The sequence below is a fragment of the Arachis stenosperma genome, chromosome 6, assembly GCF_014773155.1.
Source record: "Arachis stenosperma cultivar V10309 chromosome 6, arast.V10309.gnm1.PFL2, whole genome shotgun sequence".
In the NCBI taxonomy this organism is placed as follows: domain Eukaryota; kingdom Viridiplantae; phylum Streptophyta; class Magnoliopsida; order Fabales; family Fabaceae; genus Arachis; species Arachis stenosperma.
In genome coordinates this window covers 32910919-32936064 of record NC_080382.1, presented here as the reverse complement: position 1 = coordinate 32936064, position 25146 = coordinate 32910919, and the positions used below count along the sequence as shown (strand labels likewise).

The window sequence follows — 25146 nt, the reverse complement described above, 5'->3', positions numbered from 1 at the left end:
AAAGCAGAGAGACGGAAGGGAAGGCATCTTCATAACGCTTATCTGAAGCTCTTACACCAATGATATACATAAGTATCCCTATCTTTATCTTTTATGTTATTTTCGTTCATCACCATTACATTTGAGTCTGCCTGACTGAGATTTACAAGATGACCATAGCTTGCTTCATACCACCAATCTCCGTGGGATCGACCCTTACTCACGTAAGGTATTACTTGGACGACCCAGTGCACGTGCTGGTTTTTGTGCGAAGTTGTAGTGATCACAATTTCGTGCACCAAGGTTTTGGCGCCGTTGCCGGATGTTCTTGTGTATGGACAACTGACGGTTCATCTTGTTGCTTAGATTAGGTATTATTTTTTCTTCAGAGTTCTTAAGAATGAATTCTAGTGTTTCAAGTGATGTTCTTATCATCACCAAAGCTGATTGATCATCATCAATTTAGCTCTTGAATGCAATGTCCTGCTGAAGCTTAGCCGGCCCTGTCTAATTCCTTTAGACTAAAGCTTTAGACTAACATTGCATGATTCCTGAATTCTCATTAAGAATTTTGATACCTTTATTTCCTTTTCACTTAATTTTCGAAAAAGCAAAAAAAAAAAATTACAAAATCATAAAATCCAAAATATTTCTTGTTTAAGTCTAGAGTCTCATCTTAAGTTTGGTGTCAATTGCATGTTTCTGTTCTTCTTGCATTTTTCGAATTTTTTGCATGGGTCTTAATTAATCTTCAAGTTGTTCTTGATGATTTCTTGTTTTGATCTTTGAATTCTATTGACTTGAGTGTTTTGTTGTTTCTCATATCATTCTCATTTTGTTAATGTCAGTAGTGTACAAACTGCTAAGTTTGGTGTCTGCATGCTTGTTATTTGATTTTAATTGCATTTTGATTATTCCTCATTATTAAAAATCCAAAAATATTTTTAATTTGTGTCTTTTCAGTCAATAATACAGAGAATTGAAGATTCGGAACATACTACAGAGGAATCACACAGAAAAGCTGAGCATTCAAAAATGCCCAGTGAAGAAGACAGACTGGCGTTTAAACGCCAGCCAGGGTGCCTGGCTGGGCGTTTAACGCCCAAAAGGGTAGTAGTTTGGGCGTTAAACGCCAGAATGTGCACCATTCTGGGCGTTTAACGCCAGGATGGCAAAGGGGGAAGATTTTGTTTTCAAAATCAATTTTTTTCAAGTTTTCAAAGTTTTTCAAAATCAAATCTTTTTCAAATCATATCTTTTCAATCAAATGTTTTCAAAATCAATTTCTTTCCTTTTTCAAAGATACTTACTAACAATTAATGATTTGATTGCACATTTTTTGCCTCTTCTGTTGAGGAAGGTTTTATGTTTGAATCATATCTTTTCTTGTTAGGCAAGTCATTAATTTTTAAAAACCATATCTTTTCAAATTGTTTTCAAATCATATCTTTTTAAAAATTGTTTTCAAATCATATTTTTTTAAAATTGTTTTTAAATCACATCTTTTTAAAACCAATCATATCTTCTTAACCACATCTTCTTCAAAATAGTTTTCAATCAAATCTTTTTGATTTCTAATTTCAAAATCTTTTTCAAAAATCACTTGATTTCTTTTCCACTTTTATTTTCGAAAATCAATTAAGTGTTTTTCAAAATGTTTTCAAAATCTTTTACTTAATTTTCGAAAATTACTTCCCTTCTTCTCACATCCTTCTATTTTTGGAATAACTCTATTCCTTAATGCAAAATTCGAACTCCATCTTCTTTGATAAGTTCGAATTTTCTACTTCTGTCTTCCATTTTTCTTCCTCTGACACCTCAAGGAATCTCTATACTGTGACATAGAGGATTCCATATTTTCTTGTTTTCTTCTCTTTCATATGAGCAGGAACAAAGACAAAGGCATTCTTGTTGAAGCTGACCCTGAACCTTAAAGGACCTTGAAGAGAAAGCTAAGAGAAGCCAAAGCACAACTCTCTTTAGAGGACCTGACCGAATTCTTCAAAGAAGAAGAAGACATGGCAGCCGAAAACAACAACAATGCCAACAATGCAAGGAAGGTGCTGGGTGACTTCACTGCACCTACTCCTGATTTCTATGGGAGAAGCATCTCTATCCCTGCCATTGGAGCAAACAACTTTGAGCCTAAGCCTCAATTAGTTTCTCTAATGCAACAGAATTGCAAGTTCCATGGACTTCCAATGGAAGATCCTCATCAGTTCTTAGCTGAATTCTTGCAAATCTGTGACACAGTCAAGACTAATGGGGTTAACCCTGAGGTCTACAGACTGATGCTATTCCCTTTTGCTGTAAGAGACAGAGCTAGAATATGGTTGGATTCTCAACCTAAAGAAAGCCTGGACTCTTGGGAAAAGCTAGTCAATGCCTTCTTGGCAAAGTTCTTTCCACCACAAAGATGGAGTAAGCTTAGAGTGGAAGTCCAAACCTTCAGACAGAAGGATGGAGAATCCCTCTATGAAGCTTGGGAAAGATACAAACAATTAATCAGAAGATGTCCCTCAGACATGCTTTCTGAATGGAGCATCATAGGTATTTTCTATGATGGTCTCTCTGAACTATCCAAGATGTCTTTGGATAGCTCTGCTGGAGGATCTCTTCATCTGAAGAGACGCCTGCAGAAGCTCAAGAATTGATTGAAATGGTTGCAAATAACCAATTCATGTACACTTCTGAAAGGAATCCTGTGAACAATGGGACTAGTCAGAAGAAAGGAGTTCTTGAGATTGACACTCTGAATGCCATATTGGCTCAGAACAAGATATTGACTCAACAAGTCATATTGATTTCTCAGAGTCTGTCTGGAATGCAAAATGCACCAAACAGTACTAAGGATGCTTCATCTGAGGAAGAAGCTTATGATCCTGAGAACCCTTCCATGGAAGAGGTGAATTACCTAGGAGAACCCTATGGAAACACCTATAATTCTTCATGGAGAAATCACCCAAATCTCTCATGGAAGAATCAAGAGAGACCTCAACAAGGTTTCAATAATAATGGTGGAAGAAACAGGTTTAACAATGGCAAACCTTTTCCATCATCTTCTCAGCAACAGACAGAGAATTCTAAGCAGAACCCCTCTGACTTAGCAACCATGGTCTCTGATCTAATCAAAACCACTCAAAGTTTCATGACTGAAACAAGGTCTTCCATTAGGAATTTGGAAGGACAAGTGGGACAGCTGAGCAAGAAAGTTACTGAACTCCCTCCAAGTACTCTTCCAAGCAATACAGAAGAAAATCCAAAAGGAGAGTGCAAAGCCATAAACATGGCCGAATTTGGAGAGGAAAGAGAGGAAGTGGACGCCACTGAGGAAGGCCTCAATGGGCGTGCACTAGCCTCAACTGAGTTCCCCAATGAGGAACCATGGGAATCTGAGGCTCAAAATGAGACCATAGAGATTCCATTGGACTTACTTCTGCCATTCATGAGCTCTGATGAGTATTCTTCCTCTGAAGAGGATGAGTATGTCACTGAAGAGCAAGTTGCTAAATACCTTGGAGCAATCATGAAGCTAAATGACAAGTTATTTGGAAATGAGACTTGGGAGGATGAACCACCCTTGCTCACCAAAGAACTGAATGACTTGTCTAGGCAGAAACTGCCTCAAAAGAGGCAGGATCCTAGGAAGTTTTCTATACCTTGTACCATATGCACCATGACCTTCAAGAAGGCCTTGTGTGACTTAGGGTCAAGTGTAAACCTCATGCCCCTCTCTGTAATGGAGAAATTAGGGATCTTTGAGGTGCAAGCTGCAAGAATCTCATTAGACATGGCAGACAATTCAAGAAAACAAGCTCATGGACTTGTAGAGAATGTTTTGGTGAAGATTGAAGACCATTACATCCCTACTGACTTCATAGTCCTAGAGACTGGGAAGTGCATGGATGAATCCATCATCCTTGGCAGACCCTTCCTAGCCACAGCAAAGACTGTGATTGATGTTGATAGAGGAGAGTTGATCATTCAAGTGAATGAAGAATCCTTGGTGTTTAAGGCCCAAGGACATCCCTCTATCATCATGGAGAGGAAGCATGAAGAGCTTCTCTCAAAACAGAGCCAAGCAGAGCCCCCACAGTCAAACTCTAAGTTTGGTGTTGGGAGGCCACAACCAAACTCTAAGTTTGGTGTTGAACCCCCACATTCAAACTCTAAGTTTCGTGTTGGGAGGTTCCAACACGGTTCTGAGTATTTCTGAGGCTCCATGAGAGTCCTCTGTCAAGCTACTGACATTAAAGAAGCGCTTGTTGGGAGGCAACCCAATGATTATAATTTATATAGTTTCTTTTGTTATTTTATCTTTTTTGTAGGTTGATAATCATAAGAAGTCACAAAAACAATGAAAAAAGCAAAAACAAGAATGAAAAACAGGAAGAAAAACAGCACACCCTGGAGGAGAAGAAGCTGGCGTTCAAACGCCAGTAATGCTAGCTGTTGGGCGTTTAACGCCCAGTCTGGCACCATTCTGGGCGTTTAACGCCAGAAAGGGGCACCAGACTGGCGTTAAACGCCAGTAAAGGGCAACAACCTGGCGTTAAACGCCAGGAATGGGCACCAGCCCGGCGTTTAACGCCAGAAATGGCTCAAAACGTGGATTTTGATGCCATTTGGTGCAGGGATGACTTTTCCTTGACACCTCAGGATCTGTGGACCCCACAGGATCCCCACCAACCCCACCACTCTCTCTCTTCTTCTTCACCCATTCACCAATCACCTCAACATCTCTTTCTCTTCACCACTCACATCCATCCTTCATAAACCACCACTTCTCCCCCTTTTTTTGGCCGAACCACAAAGCCATCTCCCTCTCTCCCATTTCTTCTTCTTCTACTCTCTTCTTTCTTCTTTTGCTCGAGGACGAGCAGACCTTTTAAGTTTGGTGTGGTAAAAGCATTGCTTTTTGTTTTTCCATAACCATTTATGGCATCCAAAGCCGGTTCAACTGAGAAGGCATGACCTCAAGCCCATCACTAAGAAGAAGATGGAGCAAACAAGAGACCCCTCTCATCAAGAAATCCCTGAGATACCTCAAGGGATGCACTTTCCTCCACAAGACTACTGGGAGCAAATTAACACCTCCCTAGGAAAATTAATTTCTAACATGGGACAACTAAGGGTGGAGCACCAAGAACATGCCATCCTCCTCCATGAAATTGGAGAAGATCAAAGGATCATGAGAGAGGAGCAACAAAGACAAGGAAGAGACATTGAGGAGCTCAAGCACTCCATAGGATCTTCAAGAGAAAGAAAGAGCCACCATCACTAAGGTGGACCCGTTCTTTAATCTCCTTGTTCTTTATTTTTCTGTTTTTCGAATTTTAGTGCTTTATGTTTATCCATGTTTGTGTCTTATGATCATTAGTGTCTTAGTATCTATGCCTTAAAGCTATGAATATGAATCCATCACCTTTCTTAAAAGAAAACTGTTTTTATCACAAAAGAACAAGAAGTACAGGATTTCGAATTCATCTTTAAAACTAGCTTAATTAGTTTGATGTGGTGGCAATGCTTTTGTTTTCTGAATGTATGCTTGAACAGTGCATATATCTTTTGAATTTGTGGTTCATGAATGTTAAATTGTTGGCTCTTGAAAGAATGATGAAAAGGAGACATGTTACTGAGGATCTGAAAAATCATAAAAATGATTCTTGAAGCAAGAAAAAGCAGTGAATACAAAAAAAAAAGGAGAAAAAGAAGGAGAAAAACGAAAAAAAGGGAGAAAGAGAAAAAGAAAGAAAAAGAAAGAAATAAAGTTGTGATCCAAGGCAAAAAGAGTGTGCTTAAGAACCCTGGACACCTCTAATTGGGGACTTTAGCAAAGCTGAGTCACAATCTGAAAAGGTTCACCCAATTATGTGTCAGTGGCATGTATGTATCCGGTGGTAATACTGGAAGACAGAGTGCTTTGGGCCACGGCCAAGACTCAATAAGTAGCTGTGTTCAAGAATCATCATACTTAACTAGGAGAATCAATAACACTATCTGGATTCTGAGTTCCTAAAGAAGCCAATCATTCTGAATTTCAGAGGATAAAGTGAGATGCCAAAACTGTTTGGAGGCAAAAAGCTACTAGTCCCGCTCATCTAATTTGGAGCTATGTTTCATTGATAATTTGGAGTCTATAGTATATTCTCTTCTTTTTATCTTATTTGATTTTCAGTTGCTTGGGGACAAGCAACAATTTAAGTTTGGTGTTGTGATGAGCGGATAATTTGTATGCTTTTTGGCATTGTTTTTAGTATGTTTTTAGTAGTTTTAGTTTAGTTTTTATTATATTTTTATTAGTTTTTAATTAAAATTCACTTTTCTGGACTTTACTATGAGTTTGTGTGTTTTTCTGTGATTTCAGGTATTTTCTGGCTGAAATTGAGGGACCTGAGCAAAAATCTGATTCAGAGACTGAAAAGGACTGCAGATGCTGTTGGATTCTGACCTCCCTGCACTCGAAGTGGATTTTCTGGAGCTACAGAAGCCCAATTGGCGCGCTCTCAACGGCGTTGGAAACTAGACATCCTGGGCTTTCCAGCAATATATAATAGTCCATACTTTGCCCAAGATTTGATGGCCCAAACCGGCGTTCAAAGTCACCTCAAGAAATTCCAGCGTTAAACGCCGGAACTGGCACCTAATTGGGAGTTAAACGCCCAAACTGGCACTAAAGCTGGCGTTTAACTCCAAGAAGAGTCTCTACACGAAAATGCTTCATTGCTCAGCCCAAGCACACACCAAGTGGGCCCGGAAGTGGATTTCTATGTCATTTACTCATCTCTGTACACCCTAGGCTACTAGTTTTCTATAAGTAGGACCTTTTACTATTGTATTGGTATCTTTGGACATCTAGTTCTTAGATCAGATCTTGGTTCTTCTGGTTCCCTCTCTGGGGCCGAAACCAATGATCACTTTTGTTCTTATGTATTTTCAACGGTGGAGTTTCTACACACCATAGATTAAGGTGTGGAGCTCTGCTGTACCTCGAGTATTAATGCAATTACTATTGTTCTTCTATTCAATTCCGCTTGTTCTTTTACCAAGATATCACTTGTTCTTCAACTTGATGAAGGTGATGATTGACACTCATCATCATTCTCACCTATGAACAAGGTGACTGACAACCATTCTTGTTCTACAAGCATCCGAGGCTTAGTGAATATCTCTTGGATTCTTCGGAATCTTCGTGGTATAGGCAGGACCTGATGGCAGCATTCAAGAGAATCCGGAAGGTCTAAACCTTGTCTGTGGTATTCTGAGTAGGATTCAATGATTGAATGACTGTGGCGTGCTTCAAACCTGTAACCTACTGGGCGTTAGTGACAGACGCAAAAGAGTCATTCTATTCCGGTAGGGGAGGGAACCAAACCGGTGATTGGCAGCACTGTGACAGAGTGTGTGCATTAGCTTTCACTGCGCGGATGGGAGGTAGCTGCTGACAACAGTGAAACCCTACACGAGCTTGCCATGGAAAGGAGTAAGAAGGATTGGATGAAGACAGTAAGAAAGCAGAGAGACGGAAGGGAAGGCATCTTCATACGCTTATCTGAAGCTCTTACACCAATGATATACATAAGTATCCCTATCTTTATCTTTTATGTTATTTTCGTTCATCACCATTATACATTTGAGTCTGCCTGACTGAGATTTACAAGATGACCATAGCTTGCTTCATACCACCAATCTCCGTGGGATCGACCCTTACTCACGTAAGGTATTACTTGGACGACCCAGTGCACTTGCTGGTTAGTTGTGCGAAGTTGTAGTGATCACAATTTCGTGCACCACAGGACCTGATGGCAGCATTCAAGAGAATCCGGAAGGTCTAACCTTGTCTGTGGTATTCTGAGTAGGATTCAATGATTGAATGACTGTGACGTGCTTCAAACCTGTAACCTACTGGGCGTTAGTGACAGACGCAAAAGAGTGATTCTATTCCGGTAGGGGAGGGAACCAAACCGGTGATTGGCAGCACTGTGACAGAGTGCGTGCATTAGCTTTCACTGCGCGGATGGGAGGTAGCTGCTGACAACAGTAAAACCCTACACGAGCTTGCCATGGGAAGGAGTAAGAAAGGATTGGATGAAGGCAGTAGGAAAGCAGAGAGACGGAAGGGAAGGCATCTTCATACACTTGTCTGAAGCTCTTACACCAATGATATACATAAGTATCACTATCTTTATCTTCTATGTTATTTTCGTTCATCATCATATACATTTGAGTTTGCCTGACTAAGATTTACAAGATGACCATAGCTTGCTTCAATGCTAACAATCTCCGTGGGATCGACCCTTACTCACGTAAGGTATTACTTGGACGACCCAGTGCACTTGCTGGTTAGTTGTGCGAAGTTGTGTAATGCCATGGTATTGAGCTACCACGTTTTTGGAGCCATTACCGGGGATTATGAGAGTTGTGAAAAGTATTGTTCACAATTTCGCGCACCAGCCGCCTTTGTGGTTGAACCACTGGCTTGGCGTCATCTTCCAGCAAGATTTTGTGCATGCATCTGGCTGGGCTAATGCCCTTAAGATCACTAATGGACCACCCAAGAGCTGTCTTGTGCGTCCTTAGCACTTGAATTAGTGCTTCCTCTTCCTGTGGCTCTAAGGTAGAGCTTATAATTACAGGAAAGGTATCACCTTCTCCCAGAAATGCATATTTTAGGGATGGTGGTAATGGTTTGAGTTCGGGTTTTGGAGGTTTCTCCTCTTCTTGAGGGATTTTTAGAGGTTCTATTATCTTCTGTGACTCCTCCAAATCAGGCTGAACATCTTTAAAGATGTCCTCTAGCTCTGATTCCAAACTCTCAGCCATATTGACCTCTCTTACCAGAGAATCAATAATATCAACACTCATGCAGTCATTTGGGGTGTCTGGATGTTGCATTGCTTTGACAACATTCAACTTGAACTCCTCCTCATTGACTCTCAAGGTTACTTCCCCTTTTTGGACATCAATGAGGGTTCGGCCAGTTGCTAGGAAAGGTCTTCCCAGAATGAGAGTTGCACTCTTGTGCTCCTCCATTTCCAGCACCACAAAGTCAGTAGGAAAGGCGAATGGCCCAACCTTGACAATCATGTCTTCAATCACGCCTGATGGGTACTTAATGGAACCATCAGCAAGTTGAAGACATATCCTGGTTGGTTTAATTTCTTCAGTTAAACCAAGCTTTCTGATGGTAGATGCAGGTATTAGGTTGATACTTGCCCCAAGATCACATAAAGCTTGCTTGGTACAATTACCCTCTAATGTGCATGGTATCATAAAGCTCCCAGGATCTTTAAGCTTCTCAGGTAAGCTTCTCAGAATGACTGCACTGCATTCTTCAGTGAGGTAGACTTTTTCAGTTTCCCTCCAATCCTTCTTATGACTTAAGATTTCTTTCATGAACTTAGCATAAGAGGGTATTTGCTCAAGTGCTTCTACAAACGGAATCTTTATTTCAAGAGTCCTGAGATAGTCTGCAAAGCGAGCAAATTGCTTATCCTGTTCCGCTTGGCGGAGTTTTTGAGGATAAGGCATTTTGGCTTTGTATTCCTCAACCTTAGTTGCTGCAGGTTTATTACCTACAGAAGTGGGTTGGGAAGCCTTTTTAGAAGGATTGTTATCAGCACTTGTATGTGACTGATCACCCACTGGCGTTTGAATACCAGGGGTGGAAGCTGGGGTGGCGTTAAACGCCACCTCCTTGCTTGTTATTGGCGTTTGAACACCAGAACCATGTTCCTTTTGGGCGTTCAACGCCAGATCCATGCTTGTTTCTGGCATTGAACGCCAGGAATGAGCATGGTTTGGGCGTTCAGCGCCAGCTTTATCCCTTTCTGGGCTCTGCCTGTCCTCAGAGGGATTTTGAGTAGCTATTTGTTCATTTCCTGTCTTCTTACTGCTTTGAAGTGAGGTATTTAATGTTTTCCCACTTCTTAATTGAACTACTTGGCATTCTTCTGTTATTTGTTTTGACAGTTGCTTTTCTGTCTGCTTTAATTGCACTTCCATGTTCCTGTTAGCCATTCTTGTTTCCTGTAATATTTCCTTGAATTCGGCTAGTTGCTGAGTTAGAAAATCTAATTGCTGATTGAATTCATTAGCCTGATCCACTGGACTGAGTTCTGCAGTTACTGTTTTAGCTTCTTCTTTCATAGAGGATTCACTGCTTAGGTACAGATGCTGATTTCTGGCAACTGTATCAATAAGCTCTTGAGCTTCTTCAATTGTTTTTCTCATGTGTATAGATCCACCAGCTGAGTGGTCTAGAGAAATCTGAGCTTTTTCTGTAAGCCCATAGTAGAAGATGTCTAATTGCACCCATTCTGAAAACATTTCAGAGGGGCATTTTCTTAGCATCTCTCTGTATCTCTCCCAGGCATCATAAAGGGATTCATTATCTCCTTGTTTGAAGCCTTGGATGTTTAGCCTTAGCTGTGTCATCCGTTTGGGAGGGAAATAGTGATTCAGGAATTTTTCTGACAGCTGTTTCCATGTTTTTATGCTGCTCTTAGGCTGGTTATTTAACCACCTCTTAGCTTGATCTTTTACAGCAAATGGAAACAGTAATAATCTGTAGACATCCTGATCTACTTCCTTATCATGTACTGTATCAGCAATTTGCAGAAATTGTGCCAGAAACTCTGTAGGTTCTTCATGTGGAAGACCAGAATACTGGCAGTTTTGCTGCACCATGATAATGAGCTGAAGATTCAGCTCAAAGCTACTAACTCCAATGGAGGGTATATAGATACTACTCCCATATGAAGCAGTAGTGGGGTTGGCATATGACCCCAGAGTCCTCTTGGACTGTTCATTCATACTTACTTCCATAATGGAATACAAGCTGAGAATTTATATGTTGAGAATTATTTATTTTATAATAGTGGAATAAAAAAAAATGGAATATATAAAAAAAATATTTTGAAAATATTTTGTGAAAATTTTTTCGAAAAATTTGAAATTGAAAATTGAAGTTTATATTAAAAATTTCGAAAAAGTAGTTTTAAAAATAGTTGGAAAATAAAATTTTTTTTGAATTTTGAATTTTATGATGAAAGAGAAAAACACACAAAAGACACAAGACTTAAAATTTTTAGATCCAATGCTCCTTATTTTTGAAAATTTTTGGAGGGAAAACACCAAGGAACACCAAACTTAAAAATTTTAAGATCAAGACACAAGAAAAACTCAAGAACACTTTGAAGATTCACAAGAACACCAAGAACACAAGAAAGAACACCAAACTTAAAATTTTCAGAAAACTTTAATAAATTTTCGAAATTTAAAGAGAACTTAACAAGAAAACACCAAACTTAAAGTTTGGCACAAGATTAAATCAAGAAAAATTATTTTTGTGGATAAAAGTATAAGTTTTTTTTTTTTAAAAGATAAGGTTTTGAAAAAGCACAAGAAAAACAAGAAAAGACACCAAACAAGAAAAACTCAAGATCAAACAAGAAAAATAAACAAGAACAACTTGAAGATCAATGAGGAACAAAGAACACAAGTCGAAAATTTTAAAGAAAAATATAAGATATACAATTGACACCAAACTTAGAACAAGACACTAGACTCACGAAAATTAGCAATTAATTAAAAGAAAAATAATAAATTTTGAAAAGAATTTTTGAAAAGAAACTATCCTATCAATATTGATTTAATGACTCTATAATAATTAAAAATAAGAATAAAATTAAAAATAAATTATTCCTAATCTAAGAAATAAAATAAGCCTTCAATTGTCCAAACTCAATAATCCCCGGCAACGGCGCCAAAAACTTGGTGGACGAAATTGTGATCCTTAATTAATGGCTCTTTGGCATGTGCCAAAAAGAACTAATTCAACTAACTGATTACTTTCTTTTCACAACTCCGTTCAACTAACCAGCAAGTGCACTGGGTCGTCCAAGTAATACCTTACGTGAGTAAGGGTCGATCCCACGGAGATTATTGGTTTGAAGCAATAAATACTTATTTTATTAATCTTAGTCAGGAGGCTAATGAAGTTATGTGGATTTACTTGTAAAAAGCCAAACTACAAACTACTTAAAATTGTAAGTTAAAATAATAGGGAATAATAGAGTTACTTGTTTATAAAGGATTGTGGAATATGTTGGAGTTTTGGAGATGCTTTGTCCTTTGACTTCAACCCTTCCTTGAAATCCTCTTCTCACACGCAGGTTCCTTCCATGGCAAGCTCTCTGTAGGGTGTCACCGTTGTCAATGGCTACCTCCCATCCTCTCAGTGAGAACGTTCCTATGCTCTGTCACAGCACGGCTAATCATCTGTCGGTTCTCAATCAGGTTGGAATAGAATCCCTTGATTCTTTTGCGTCTGTCACTAACGCCCAGCCCTCAGGAGTTTGAAGCGCGTCACAGTCATTCAATCCCAGAATCCTACTCGGAATACCACAGACAAGGTTTAGACTTTCCGGATTCTCATGAATGCCGCCATCAATCCAGCTTATACCACGAAGATTCTGTTGGAGAATCTAAGAGATATTCATTCAGTCTGATGTAGAACGGAGGTGGTTGTCAGGCACACGTTCATGGATTGAGGAAGGTGATGAGTGTCACGGATCATCACCTTCTTCACAATTAAGCGCGAATAAGCATCTTAGATAAGAACAAGCGTGTTTGAATGGAGAACAAAGGAATTGTATTAAATCATCGAGACGCTGCAGAGCTCCTCACCCCCAACAATGGAGTTTAGAGACTCATGCCGTCACAAAGTATGTAATTCAGATCTGAAAGTGTCATCAGGTACAAGATAAGTCTGTAAAAGTTGTTTAAATAGTAAACTAGTAACCTAGGTTTACAGAATATGAGTAAACTAAGATAATTGGTGCAGAAATCCACTTCTGGGGCCCACTTGGTGTGTGCTGGGGCTGAGATTAAGGCTATCCACGAGTGGAGGCCTTTCTTGGCGTTAAACTCCAGGTTATGACGTGTTTTGGGCGTTCAACTCCGGATCATGACGTTTTTCTGGCGTTTAACTCCAGACAGCAGCATGAACTTGGCGTTCAACGCCAAGTTACGTCGTCTATCCTTGCGCAAAGTATGGACTATTATATATTGCTGGAAAGCCCTGGATGTCTACTTTCCAACGCCGTTGAGAGCGCGCCAATTGGACTCCTGTAGCTCCAGAAAATCCATTTCGAGTGCAGGGAGGTCAGGATCCAACAGCATCAGCAGTCCTTTTTCAGCCTAAGTCAGATTTTTGCTCAGCTCCCTCAATTTCAGCCAGAAAATACCTGAAATTACAAAAAAATACACACACTCATAGTAAAGTCCAGAAATATGATTTTTGCTTAAAAACTAATAAAATTCTATTAAAAACTAATTAAAACATACTAAAATCTACAAGAAATTACCCCCAAAAAGCGTATAAAATATCCGCTCATCATGCACCAAGTTTTTGGCGCCGTTGCCGGGGATTGTTCGAGTTTGGACAACTGACGGTCTATCTTGTTGCTTAGATTAGGATTGTTTTATTTTTGTTGGTTTAGAGTCTTTTATTTGAGTTTAGTTTCACATTTTAAGTTTGGTGTCAATTGCATGCTTTTGTTTTCTTTTAATTTTTTGAATTTGCATGTTCTTAGTCCTTTCTTGTTCTCTAAAAATTCTAAGTTTGGTGTCCTCTTTGTGTTTTCCTTTGAAATTTTCGAAAATTTGTGTTTGATTTTCTAAAAAATTTTAAGTTTGGTGTCATTTTGTTGTTTTTCTCTTTCCTCATTTCAAAAATAAAATCTTTTTCAAAATAATTTTCAATCATATATTTTCAATTGCTAATTCCAAAATCTTTTTAATTAACTAATTGATTTAGTTTTCAATTTGCTTTGATCTTATTTTCTTTTAGTTTTCGAAATTTGATTTTATTTTCCATTTGTTTTATTTTATTATTTTCGGTCAAATAAAAAAAAACAAAAATTTTTTTTTTTTACTTTACTTGTGAATTCATATCATATTCCCTTTCTCCATCATGGACCTAAGTGGAATTGAACAGTCCATAAGGACTCTGGGGTCATATGCTAACCCCATTACAGCTGCATATGGGAGTAGCATCTGTATACCTCCCATTAAAGCAAGCAGCTTTGAGCTAAATTCTCAACTCATTATCATGGTGCAGCAAAATTACCAGTATTCCGGTCTTCCACAGGAAGAACCTATTGAGTTTCTGGCACAATTCTTACAACTTGCTGACACAGTACGTGATAAAGAGGTGGATCAGGATGTCTACAGATTATTACTGTTTCCATTTGCTGTAAAAGATCAAGCTAAGAGGTGGTTGAATAACCAACCTACAACAAGCATAAAGACATAGAAACAGTTATCAGACAAATTCCTGAATCAATTTTACCCTCCAAAAAGGATGACACAGCTAAGGCTGGACATCCAAGGCTTTAAACAAGAGGATAATGAATCCCTTTATAATGCTTGGGAGAGGTATAGAGGTATGCTAAGAAAATGCCCCTCTGAAATATTTTCAGAATGGGTACAGTTAGACATCTTCTACTATGGGCTTGCAGAAAAAGCTCAGATGTCTCTAGACCACTCAGCAGGTGGATCTATGCATATGAGAAAGACGATTGAGGAGGCTCAAGAGCTTATAGATACTGTTGCTAGAAATCAACATTTGTACTCTAGCAATGAGTTCTCCATAAAAGAAGAAGTTATGGCAGTAGCCACTGATCCTAATCCTCAAGAACAGATGATTGAGCTTAATCAGCAATTACACCTGATGACAAAACAGTTAGCAGAATTTAAAGAGATGCTCCAAGAAACTAAAATTGCTAACAAGAACATAGAATCACAGTTGAATCAGGCAAAATAACAGCTATCTAAACAGATAACAGAAGAATGCCAAGCAGTTCAACTGAGGAGTGGGAAGACATTGAATAACACTGCTCAAAGTAGCAAAAAGCCAATAAAGGAACAATTGACAGAGGATATCCAAACCACTATCCAAAATCCCTCTGAAGACAGTAAGAGCCCAGAGAGGAATACTCTTGGCGTTCAAACGCCAGAAAAGGGGGGAAAGCTGGCGTTAAACGCCCATTCCCTGCCCAGTTCTGGTGTTCAAACGCCAGAAAAGGGGGAAAAGTTGGCGTTAAACGCCCATTTTTCACCCAATCATGGCATTCAAACGCCAATGGGGAATCAAACACCTGAGAGTGCTTATAGTAACCCCTCTAAAAAGGCTTCTCCAACCACTTCTGTAAGGAATAAACCTGCAGCAACTAAGGTTGAAGAATATAAAGCCAAGATGCCTTATCCTCAGAAACTCCGCCAAGCGGAGTAGGATAAGCAATTTGCCCGCTTTGCAGACTATCTAAGGACTCTTGAAATAAAGATTCCCTTTGCAGAGGCACTTGAGCAAATACCTTCTTATGCTAAGTTCATGAAAGAGATCTTAAGTCATAAGAAGGATTGGAGAGAAACTGAAAAAGTATTTCTCACTGAAGAATGCAGTGCAGTCATTTTGAAAAGCTTACCAAAAAAGCTTCAAGATCCAGGAAGCTTTATGATACCATGCACATTAGAAGGTGCTTGCACCAAGACAGCCCTGTATGACCTTGGAGCAAGCATCAATCTAATACCTGCATCCACTATCAGAAAGCTTGGGTTGACTGAAGAAGTCAAACCAACCCGGATATGCCTCCAACTTGCGGATGGCTCCATTAAATATCCATCAGGCATAATTGAGGACATGATTGTCAAGGTTGGGCCATTCGCCTTTCCAACTGACTTTGTAGTGCTGGAAATGGAGGAGCACAAGAGTGCAACTCTCATTCTAGGAAGGCCTTTCCTAGCAACTGGACGAACTCTCATTGATGTACAAAAAGGGGAAGTAACCCTGAGAGTCAATGAGGATGAGTTCAAGTTGAATGCTGTAAAAGCTATGCAGCATCCAGACACATCAAATGACTGCATGGGCACTGACATTATTGACTCTTTGGTGGAAGAGATCAATATGACTAAGAGTCTCGAATCAGAGCTAGAGGACATCTTTAAAGATGTTCAGCCTGATTTGGAGGAATCAGAGAGAATAATAGAACCTCTAAAAATCCCTCAGGAAGAGGAGAAACCTCCCAAACCCGAGCTCAAACCATTACCACCATCCTTGAAATATGCATTTCTGGGAGAAGGTGATACCTTTCCTGTAATCATAAGCTTTGCTTTAAATCCACAGGAAGAGGAAGCACTGATTCAAGTGCTAAGGACACACAAGACAGCTCTTGGGTGGTCCATAAGTGATCTTAAGGAAATTAGCCCAGCAAGATGCATGCACAAGATCCTATTGGAGGATATTGCCAAACCAGTGGTCCAACCACAAAGGCGGCTAAATCCAGCCATGAAGGAGGTGGTGCAGAAAGAGGTCACTAAATTACTAGAGGCTGGGATTATTTATCCTATTTCTGATAGCCCCTGGGTGAGCCCTGTCCAAGTTGTCCCCAAGAAGGGAGGCATGACAATAGTTCATAATGAAAAAAATGAACTGGTTCCTACAAGAACAGTCACAGGGTGGCGTATGTGTATTGACTACAGAAGGCTCAATACAGCCACCAGAAAGGATCATTTTCCTTTACCATTCATAGATCAAATGCTAGAAAGACTAGCTGGTCATGATTATTACTGCTTTTTGGATGGCTATTCAGGTTACAACCAAATTGTAGTAGATCCTCAAGACCAAGAGAAAACAGCATTTACTTGCCCTTTTGGCGTGTTTGCCTACAGGAGGATGCCTTTTGGTCTGTGTAATGCTCCTGCAACCTTTCAGAGATGCATGCTATCCATCTTCTCTGATATGGTGGAGAAATTCCTGGAAATCTTCATGGATGACTTCTCAGTATATGGAGACTCATTCAGCTCCTGTCTTAACCACCTAGCACTTGTCCTGAAAAGGTGCCAAGAGACTAACCTGGTTTTAAACTGGGAGAAATGACACTTTATGGTGACTGAAGGAATTGTCCTTGGACACAAAATTTCAAGCAAGGGAATAGAGGTGGATAAGGCAAAGGTAGAGGTAATTGAAAAATTACCATCACCTGCCAATGTTAAGGCAATCAGAAGCTTTCTGGGGCATGCAGGATTCTACAGAAGGTTTATAATGGATTTTTCAAAAATTGCAAAACCTCTGAGCAACCTGCTAGCTGCTGACACACCATTTGTGTTTGACACACAGTGTCTGCAGGCATTTGAGACCCTGAAAGCTAAGCTGGTCACAGCACCAGTCATCTCTGCACCAGACTGGACATTGCCATTCGAACTAATGTGTGATGCCAGTGACCATGCCATTGGTGCAGTGTTGGGCCAGAGGCATAACAAGCTTCTGCATGTCATTTATTATGCCAGCCGTGTTCTAAATGATTCACAGAAGAATTACACAACCACAGAAAAAGAGTTACTTACAGTGGTCTATGCCATTGACAAGTTTAGATCCTATCTAGTAGGATCAAAGGTGATTGTGTACACTGACCATGCTGCTCTTAAGTACTTACTCACAAAGCAGGATTCAAAACCCAGGCTCATAAGATGGGTGTTGCTTCTGCAAGAGTTTGATATAGAAATAAGAGACAGAAAAGGGACAGAGAACCAAGTAGCTGATCATCTGTCCCGAATAGAACCAGTAGCTGGGGCGTCCCTCCCTTCTACTGAGATCTCTAAGACTTTCCCAGATGAGCAACTCTTTGCCATTCAGGAAGCTCCATGGTTTGCAGATATTGCAAATTACAAAGCTGTGAGGTTCATACCCCAGGAGTACAGTAGGGTGCAAAGAAAGAAATTAATTTCAGATGCCAAGTACTACCTATGGGATGAGCCATATCTCTTTAAGAGATGTGCAGACGGAATGATCCGCAGATGTGTACCCAGAGAAGAAGCACAAAGGATCCTATGGCACTGCCATGGATCACAGGGACATTTTGGAAGTGAGCGAACAGCCACTAAGGTCCTCCAATGTGGCTTCTACTGGCCTACTCTCTATAGAGATGCCCGAGAGTTTGTGCGTAACTGTGACAGCTGCCAAAGAGCTGGTAACTTACCTCACGGATACGCCATGCCTCAACAAGGGATCTTAGAGATTGAATTGTTTGATGTATGGGGGATTGACTTCATGGGTCCGTTCCCACCATCATACTCAAACACTTACATTCTGGTGGCAGTGGACTATGTATCCAAGTGGGTAGAAGCAATTGCTACACCCACTAATGATACTAAGACCGTGCTGAAATTCCTCCAGAAACACATCTTCAGCAGATTTGGTGTTCCCAGAGTCTTAATCAGTGATGGGGGTACTCATTTCTGCAATAAACAGCTCTACTCTGCTATGGTCCGATATGGAATTAGCCACAAAGTGGCAACCCCGTATCATCCACAGACAAATGGGCAAGCTGAAGTCTCTTACAGAGAGCTAAAAAGAATCCTAGAATGGACTGTAATTTCCCGTAGAAAGGATTGGGCAAAGAGCTTGGATGATGCTCTGTGGGCATACAGAACAGCATTCAAGACTCCAATAGGAACCTCTCCATACCAACTTATGTATGGCAAGGCCTGTCATCTGCCCGTGGAACTGGAACATAAAGCCTACTGGGCAACCAGATTCCTAAACCTGGATGCTAAGTTAGCTGGTGAAAAAAGATTGCTCCAGCTAAATGAGCTAGATGAATTTAGACTCAGTGCCTTTGAAAATGCAAAGATTTATAAGGAAAAGGCAAAGAACTGGCATGACAAGAAGTTGTCATCCAGAGTCTTTGAGCCAGGACAAAAAGTTCTGCTCTTCAACTCTAGGCTCAGATTGTTCCCAGGAAAACTTAAATCCCGGTAGAGGGGTCCGTATGTGATTACAGAAGTGTCACCATATGGATATGTTGAGCTTCAGGATACTGATTCTGACAAAAAGTTCATTGTTAATGGACAGAGGATCAAGCATTATCTTGAAAGTAATTTTGAGCAAGAATGCTCAAAACTAAGGCTCGAATGATCCTCAGTGAAGGTCCAGCTAAAGACAATAAAGAAGTGTTTGCTGGGAGGCAACCCAGTCATTAGCAGGTTATTTGTTTTGTTTAATCAAAGTTTGATATATATTCTCAAAGGGCAAATATCAAAATTGAAGGAATTCACAGAGTTACAGAAGGATTTAGTACAAAAAGTAGAGAAAAAGAGCTTGCTGGCGAAAAAACGCCAGTAAAGGATACGTTGGGCGTTAAACGCCAGAATGGGCACCATTCTGGGCGTTTAACGCCAGGTGTGCAGCATCCTGGGTGTTTAGCAAAACGCCCAGTGATGAAGGGAATTCTGGCATTTAACGCCAGCCAGGGTACCTGGCTGGGCATTAAACGCCCACAATGGCCAGCATTTGGGCGTTAAACGCCAGAATGGATACCATTCTGGGCGTTTAACGCCAGAAAGGTGGGGGACAGAGATTTCGCTTTCTAATCAAAATTTTTTCAAACTTTCCTGTTTTGATCCATAATTTTCTACATAAACACATTTCAAACTTTCATCATTCACCTTCAAATTTTCAAAAATTAAGATCATTCTTCAAATCTCTCTCAAATCCTTCCCAAATCTTCTTCAAAAACTTAAATATTTCTCAATTTCTTTCCATATCTTCTCAAATCTCCTTCAATATTTTCGAAATCTCTCCCCCTCCCTTATAAATACACGTTCGGCCACCCCTTTCTCCCCACCATTCGAATTTGCTCTCCTCCTTTCTCCCCTCTTTCCTTACTTTTGCTTGAGGGCAAGCAAACCTCTAAGTTTGGTGTGCTTTTCCTAATCACTAAGCCAAGATTCATCAAGATCATGGCTCCTAAGGGAAAACAAACCAATTTAAGAGGCAAGAAAGAGAATAATCCAAAGAGTCTTTGGAATCAAGAGAAGTTCTTAACCAAAGAACATGAAGACCATTATCACAAAATAATGGGTCTGAGGTCAGTGATCCCGGAAGTCAAATTCGATCTAAAAGAAGATGAATATCTGGGGATCCAAGAGCAAATTTGAAACAGAGGATGGGAAGTTCTAACCAATCCTGAGATAAAGGTTGGAAGAAATATGGTTCAGGAATTCTACTCAAATCTGTGGCTGACAGATAAGCAGAGAATGACTGGAACTGCTTTCCATACTTACAGAACCATGGTCAGAGGGAAAGTTATCTACTTCCATCTGGACAAAATAAGAGAGGTCTTCAAATTGCCTCAACTGCAAGATGATCCTGAATCCTTTAATAGGAGAATGGTGAGAGCAGATAAGGGGTTGGATCAAGTTCTAGAGGACATTTGCCTCCCTGGAACTAAGTGGATAACCAATTCAAACGGTGTCCCAAACCAACTCAAGAGGGGAGACCTCAAACCAATTGCAAGAGGCTGGCTAGACTTTATTAGGCGTTCCATATTGCCCACTAGCAACCGTTCTGAGGTCACTATCAAGAGAGCAGTGATGATTCATTGCATTATGCTTGGAAGAGAAGTGGAGGTTCATCATCTGATTGCTTGTGAGATCTACACAATTGCAAACAAAAATTCCACTGAAGCCAAACTGGCTTACCCAAGCTTGATCTCCTTGCTCTGTAAAGAGGCTGGGATGAAGATGGGAGTAGATGAATTCATACCAATTGAACATCCAATCACCAAGAAGTCAATGGAAGGACAAATGCAAGACAACTCTATCAAAAAGAGGGCGCAGGAGTTCCTCCCTGAATTTCCTGAAATTGACTACTGGGCCAGCCTAGAAGCATCTATCACCAAGTTGCAAGAAACTATGGAACAACTTAAGGAAGAACAGCAGAATCAGAACTGCATGCTCTGCAAATTGCTGAAGGAACAAGAGAAGCAGGGGCGTGAACTTCAAGAGTTGAAACGCCAAAAGCTCTCCCCTCAAGTTGAGGGAGCATCCACTTCTCAAAATCAAGGTTGTTGAGTCCTAACTCTGTGATAACCTCTATCATTAGGAGCCTATTTAAATTTTTGTTTTCTATTACTATTAGTCTTATCTTATATCTATTTTTGAGTCTTGTTCTTAATTCATGATTAATAAAATTTAAGGTTCATGTCTTAAAGCTATGAATGTCCTATGAATCCATTACCTCTCTTAAATGAAAAATGCTTTAATCATAAAAGAACAAGAAGTACAGGATTTCGAATTCATCTTTGAAACTAGTTGAATTAGTTTGATGTGGTGACAATACTTTTTGTTTTCTGAATGAATGCTTGAACAGTGCATATGTCTTTTGAATTTGTTATTTTAAGAATGTTAAAATTGTTGGCTCTTGAAAGAATGATGGAAAAGGAGAACTGTTATTGAGGATCTGAAAAATCATCAAATTGATTCTTGAAGCAAGAAAAAGCGGTGAATACAAAATTCAAAATATATATATATATATATATATATATATATATAATATAAATAATAAAGTTGTGATCCAAGGCAAAAAGAGTGTGCTTAAGAACCCTGGACACCTCTAATTGGGGACTCTAGCAAAGCTGAGTCACAATCTGAAAAGGTTTACCAAAGTATGTGTCTGTGGCATTTATGTATCCGGTGGTAATACTGGAAGACAGAGTGCTTTGGGCCACAGCCAAGACTCATAAAGTAGCTATGTTCAAGAATCATCATACTTAACTAGGAGAATCAATAACACTATCTGAGTTCTGAGTTCCTATGGATGCCAATCATTCTAAACTTCAAAGGATAAAGTGAGATGCCAAAACTGTTCAGAAGCAAAAAGCTACTTGTCCCGCTCATCTAATTGGAGCTAAGTTTCTTTGATATTTTGGAGTCTATAGTATATTCTCTTCTTTTTATTCTATTTTGATTTTCAGTTGCTTGGGGACAAGCAGCAATTTAAGTTTGGTGTTGTGATGAGCGGATAATTTATACACTTTTTGGCATTGTTTTTAGTATGTTTTTAGTATATTTTAGTTAGTTTTTATTATATTTTTATTAGTTTTTAGTCAAAATTCACTTTTCTGGACTTTACTATGAGTTTGTGTGTTTTTCTGTGATTTCAGGTATTTTCTGGCTGAAATTGATGGTCCTGAGCAAAAATCTGATTCAGAGGCTGAAAAGGACTGCAGATGTTGTTGGATTCTGACCTCCCTGCACTCGAAGTGGATTTTATGCAGCTACAAAAGTTCAATTGGTGCGCTCTCAACGGCGTTGAAAAGTAGACATCCTGGGCTTTCCAGCAATGTATAATAGTCCATACTTTGCCCGAGATTTGATGGCCCAAACTGGCATTGCAAATCAGCTTCAGAATTCCCAACGTTTAACGCCGGAACTGGCATAAAAATTGGAGTTAAACGCCCAAACTGGCATAAAAACTGGCGTTTAACTCCAGAAAAAATCTCTATACATGAAAGCTTCATTGCTCAGCCCAAGCACACACTAAGTGGACCCCGGAAGTGGATTTTTACGTCATTTACTCATTTATGTATACCCTAGGTTACTAGTTCACTATTAATAGGATCTTTTGACATTGTATCTACACCTTATGACATTTTACACGTTTCTCATTGTATCTTCTACAGCATGAGTCTCTAAACCCCATGGTTGGGGGTGAGGAGCTCTGCTGTGTTTTGATGGATTAATTCAATTATTACTGTTTTTCATTCAATCATGCTTGCTTCCATTCTAAGATATCACTTGTTCTTAAACCTGATGAATGTGATGATCCGTGACACTCATCATCATTCTCAACTATGAACGTGTGCCTGACAACCACCTCCATTCTACCTTAGATTGAGTAGATATCTCTTGGATTCTTTAATCGGAATCTTCGTGGTATAAGCTAGAATTGATGGCGGCATTCAAGAGAATCCGGAAGGTATAAACCTTGTCGGTGGTATTCTGAGTAGGATTCAAGGATTGAATGACTGTGATGAGCTTCAAACTCTTGAGGGCTGGGCGTTAGTGACAGACGCAAAAGAATCACTGGATTCTATTCCAACCCGATTGAGAACCGACAGATGATTAGCCGTGCTGTGACAGAGCGCGTTGAACATTTTCACTGAGAGGATGGGAGGTAGCCATTGACAACGGTGAAACCCTACATACAGCTTGCCATGGAAGGAGCCTTGTGTGTTTGAAGAAGAAGACAGTAGGAAAGCAGAGGTTCAGAAGACAGAGCATCTCCAAAAGCTCAACCTGTTCCCCATTACTGCAAAACAAGTACTTATTTCATGTTCTTTTGCTTTTTACAATCAACCGTGATAATTATTGATATCCTGACTAAGAGTTACAAGATAACCATAGCTTGCTTCAAGCCGACAATCTCCGTGGGATCGACCCTTACTCACGTAAGGTATTACTTGGACGACCCAGTGCACTTGCTGGTTAGTTGTGCGGGATTACAAAAGTGTGATTGCAATTTCGTGCACCACTTATCACCCGGCTGGAAAAATGCTAATCAAGATAAAAATGGGTGTAAAAGTAGAGTTCGGGATCCTCGAATCTATTCTGACATTCAACACCCCGGGAGCCTTGAAGCCTGTTTGAACTCACCTAAGGGCTTTACGTACCTTGTTTGGGACCCCGAAGGATGCTGGCATTCCAAACACTGGTGGAGATTTCTGAACGAATTCAAGCACAAGCCACCATAGCAGGAAGCTCATCAAATGTCCAATTTAAGGACTTTAACTAAAAGTGCTAGGTGGGAGACAACCCACCATGGTATGATCATTCCTTCTCCATTCTACTATGTTTTTGAATTTTGTTTGAACCTGAAATTTTTGCATGACATTCATTTCATTTTGCATTCTGCATACTGCATATAAAAAAGAGAGAGAGAGCACGCGACACGACAGCGTCATTGATGCGTCCGCGTCACAAGTGCAAAAGGAAGAAAAAAAGAAAGTGAACAGAAAGTCATGCTGAAGCAAGGCTGGAGGCGTGCCTTTGGCACAAATTGTTCCACGCGATCGCGTCATTAAAGGAAAATGCCTCCCACGCGTCTGCGTCAATCACGCGAACGCGTGATCTGGATATCGGCGTAAAGATCCAATGCCCAGAAAGTTGGGCTGGAATCGTGCGGCTGATGTGCGTTTAAATCCAATGTCCTTGACACGAACGCGTCACTTCCACAACACGCATCCCACGCGAAAGCGTGAGCGACGTGATCGCGTCGCATGGATTTTATGATCCCCTAAACCAAACAGAGAGTTGCGCTGAAACGACGCTGGAAGCGTGAGTCTAGCACAAATTCCAGTGACGCGTTCGCGTGCTTTACGCATCCGCGTCACCTATCTTTTACCCAACCCACGCGATTGTGTCGACCATACGATCGCATCAACCCCCCATCCACCCTAGCCACGCGACCGCGTGCCCCACGTGATCGCGTGGATTCAAATTTACTAACTCGCAGTGACGCGAAACCCTACCCGTCGTGCCCCCATTCCCCTTCTTCTTCCTTTCTTCTCTGCATCCCACCCCCAACCACCTCCTACCGCCGCACCACCATCGCCCACCCAGCCCCAACCACGACGCGACCCCCTTTCATCCTTCCCTCTCTTTCTTCTCGCTCTCTTCTCTTCTTCCCTCCACCACCGTTGCCCCCACCATGACTGGAACCCCACCGTCGCGCCTCCCACCACCACCACCCTCACCCCCATTCTTCTTAAAACCACCCCTCCGCCGATAACCCGAACCAAAACCCCCCCACCATCACAACCAGCCACCACCTCCACCGCACAGCCCAGTTTCGCCACCGTGCCACCGTGCCCCTCCCAGCACCACCGCAACCACACCCCCGCCATCTCTCAGTTCCTTAGCCTATTTCATACGCCTACTAGGTTCTATCGAACGCCACCTTTCTTTCATTCATAGTTATTTTCATATTTTTCAGTTTCTGTTTAACATTAGGCTAGTTAGAGATGCATGTTTGTAGTGGATTATAGGTTGTTAGGTAGCTAGGATCTGGTTAGTGGATTTAGGCCTGATTCATTGCGCTGTTCTTGCAACTTGTTTTAGAATTTTCACAATTCTGTTGTTGCTGTGATGTTAGTTTTGTTCATATGATATTCTTACTGTTCATGCTGCTATTGCGACTGCTCTTTCATATCATATTATTTATCTCCATTTGCAGTTTATCTTAGTTTATATGAACTATTCTGCTTCTTGTTTATTTTCCGGAAACATCCAATTTTAGCCAGAATGCTGCCCAAATTTTCTGTA

The 25146-nt window shown here is 40.4% G+C and overlaps 1 non-coding gene and 1 pseudogene across 1 annotated transcript; both read right to left on the bottom strand.

The window, feature by feature from the left end:
• The window catches only part of LOC130933951 (uncharacterized), an 85303-nt pseudogene extending 60575 nt beyond the window's left edge, over positions 1 to 24728 (bottom strand).
• Positions 2403 to 2510, bottom strand: LOC130938365 (small nucleolar RNA R71). The gene has a single exon (XR_009069533.1). It is a non-coding gene; the product is annotated as a small nucleolar RNA R71 (small nucleolar RNA).
• Positions 24729 to 25146: the final 418 nt, after the last annotated feature.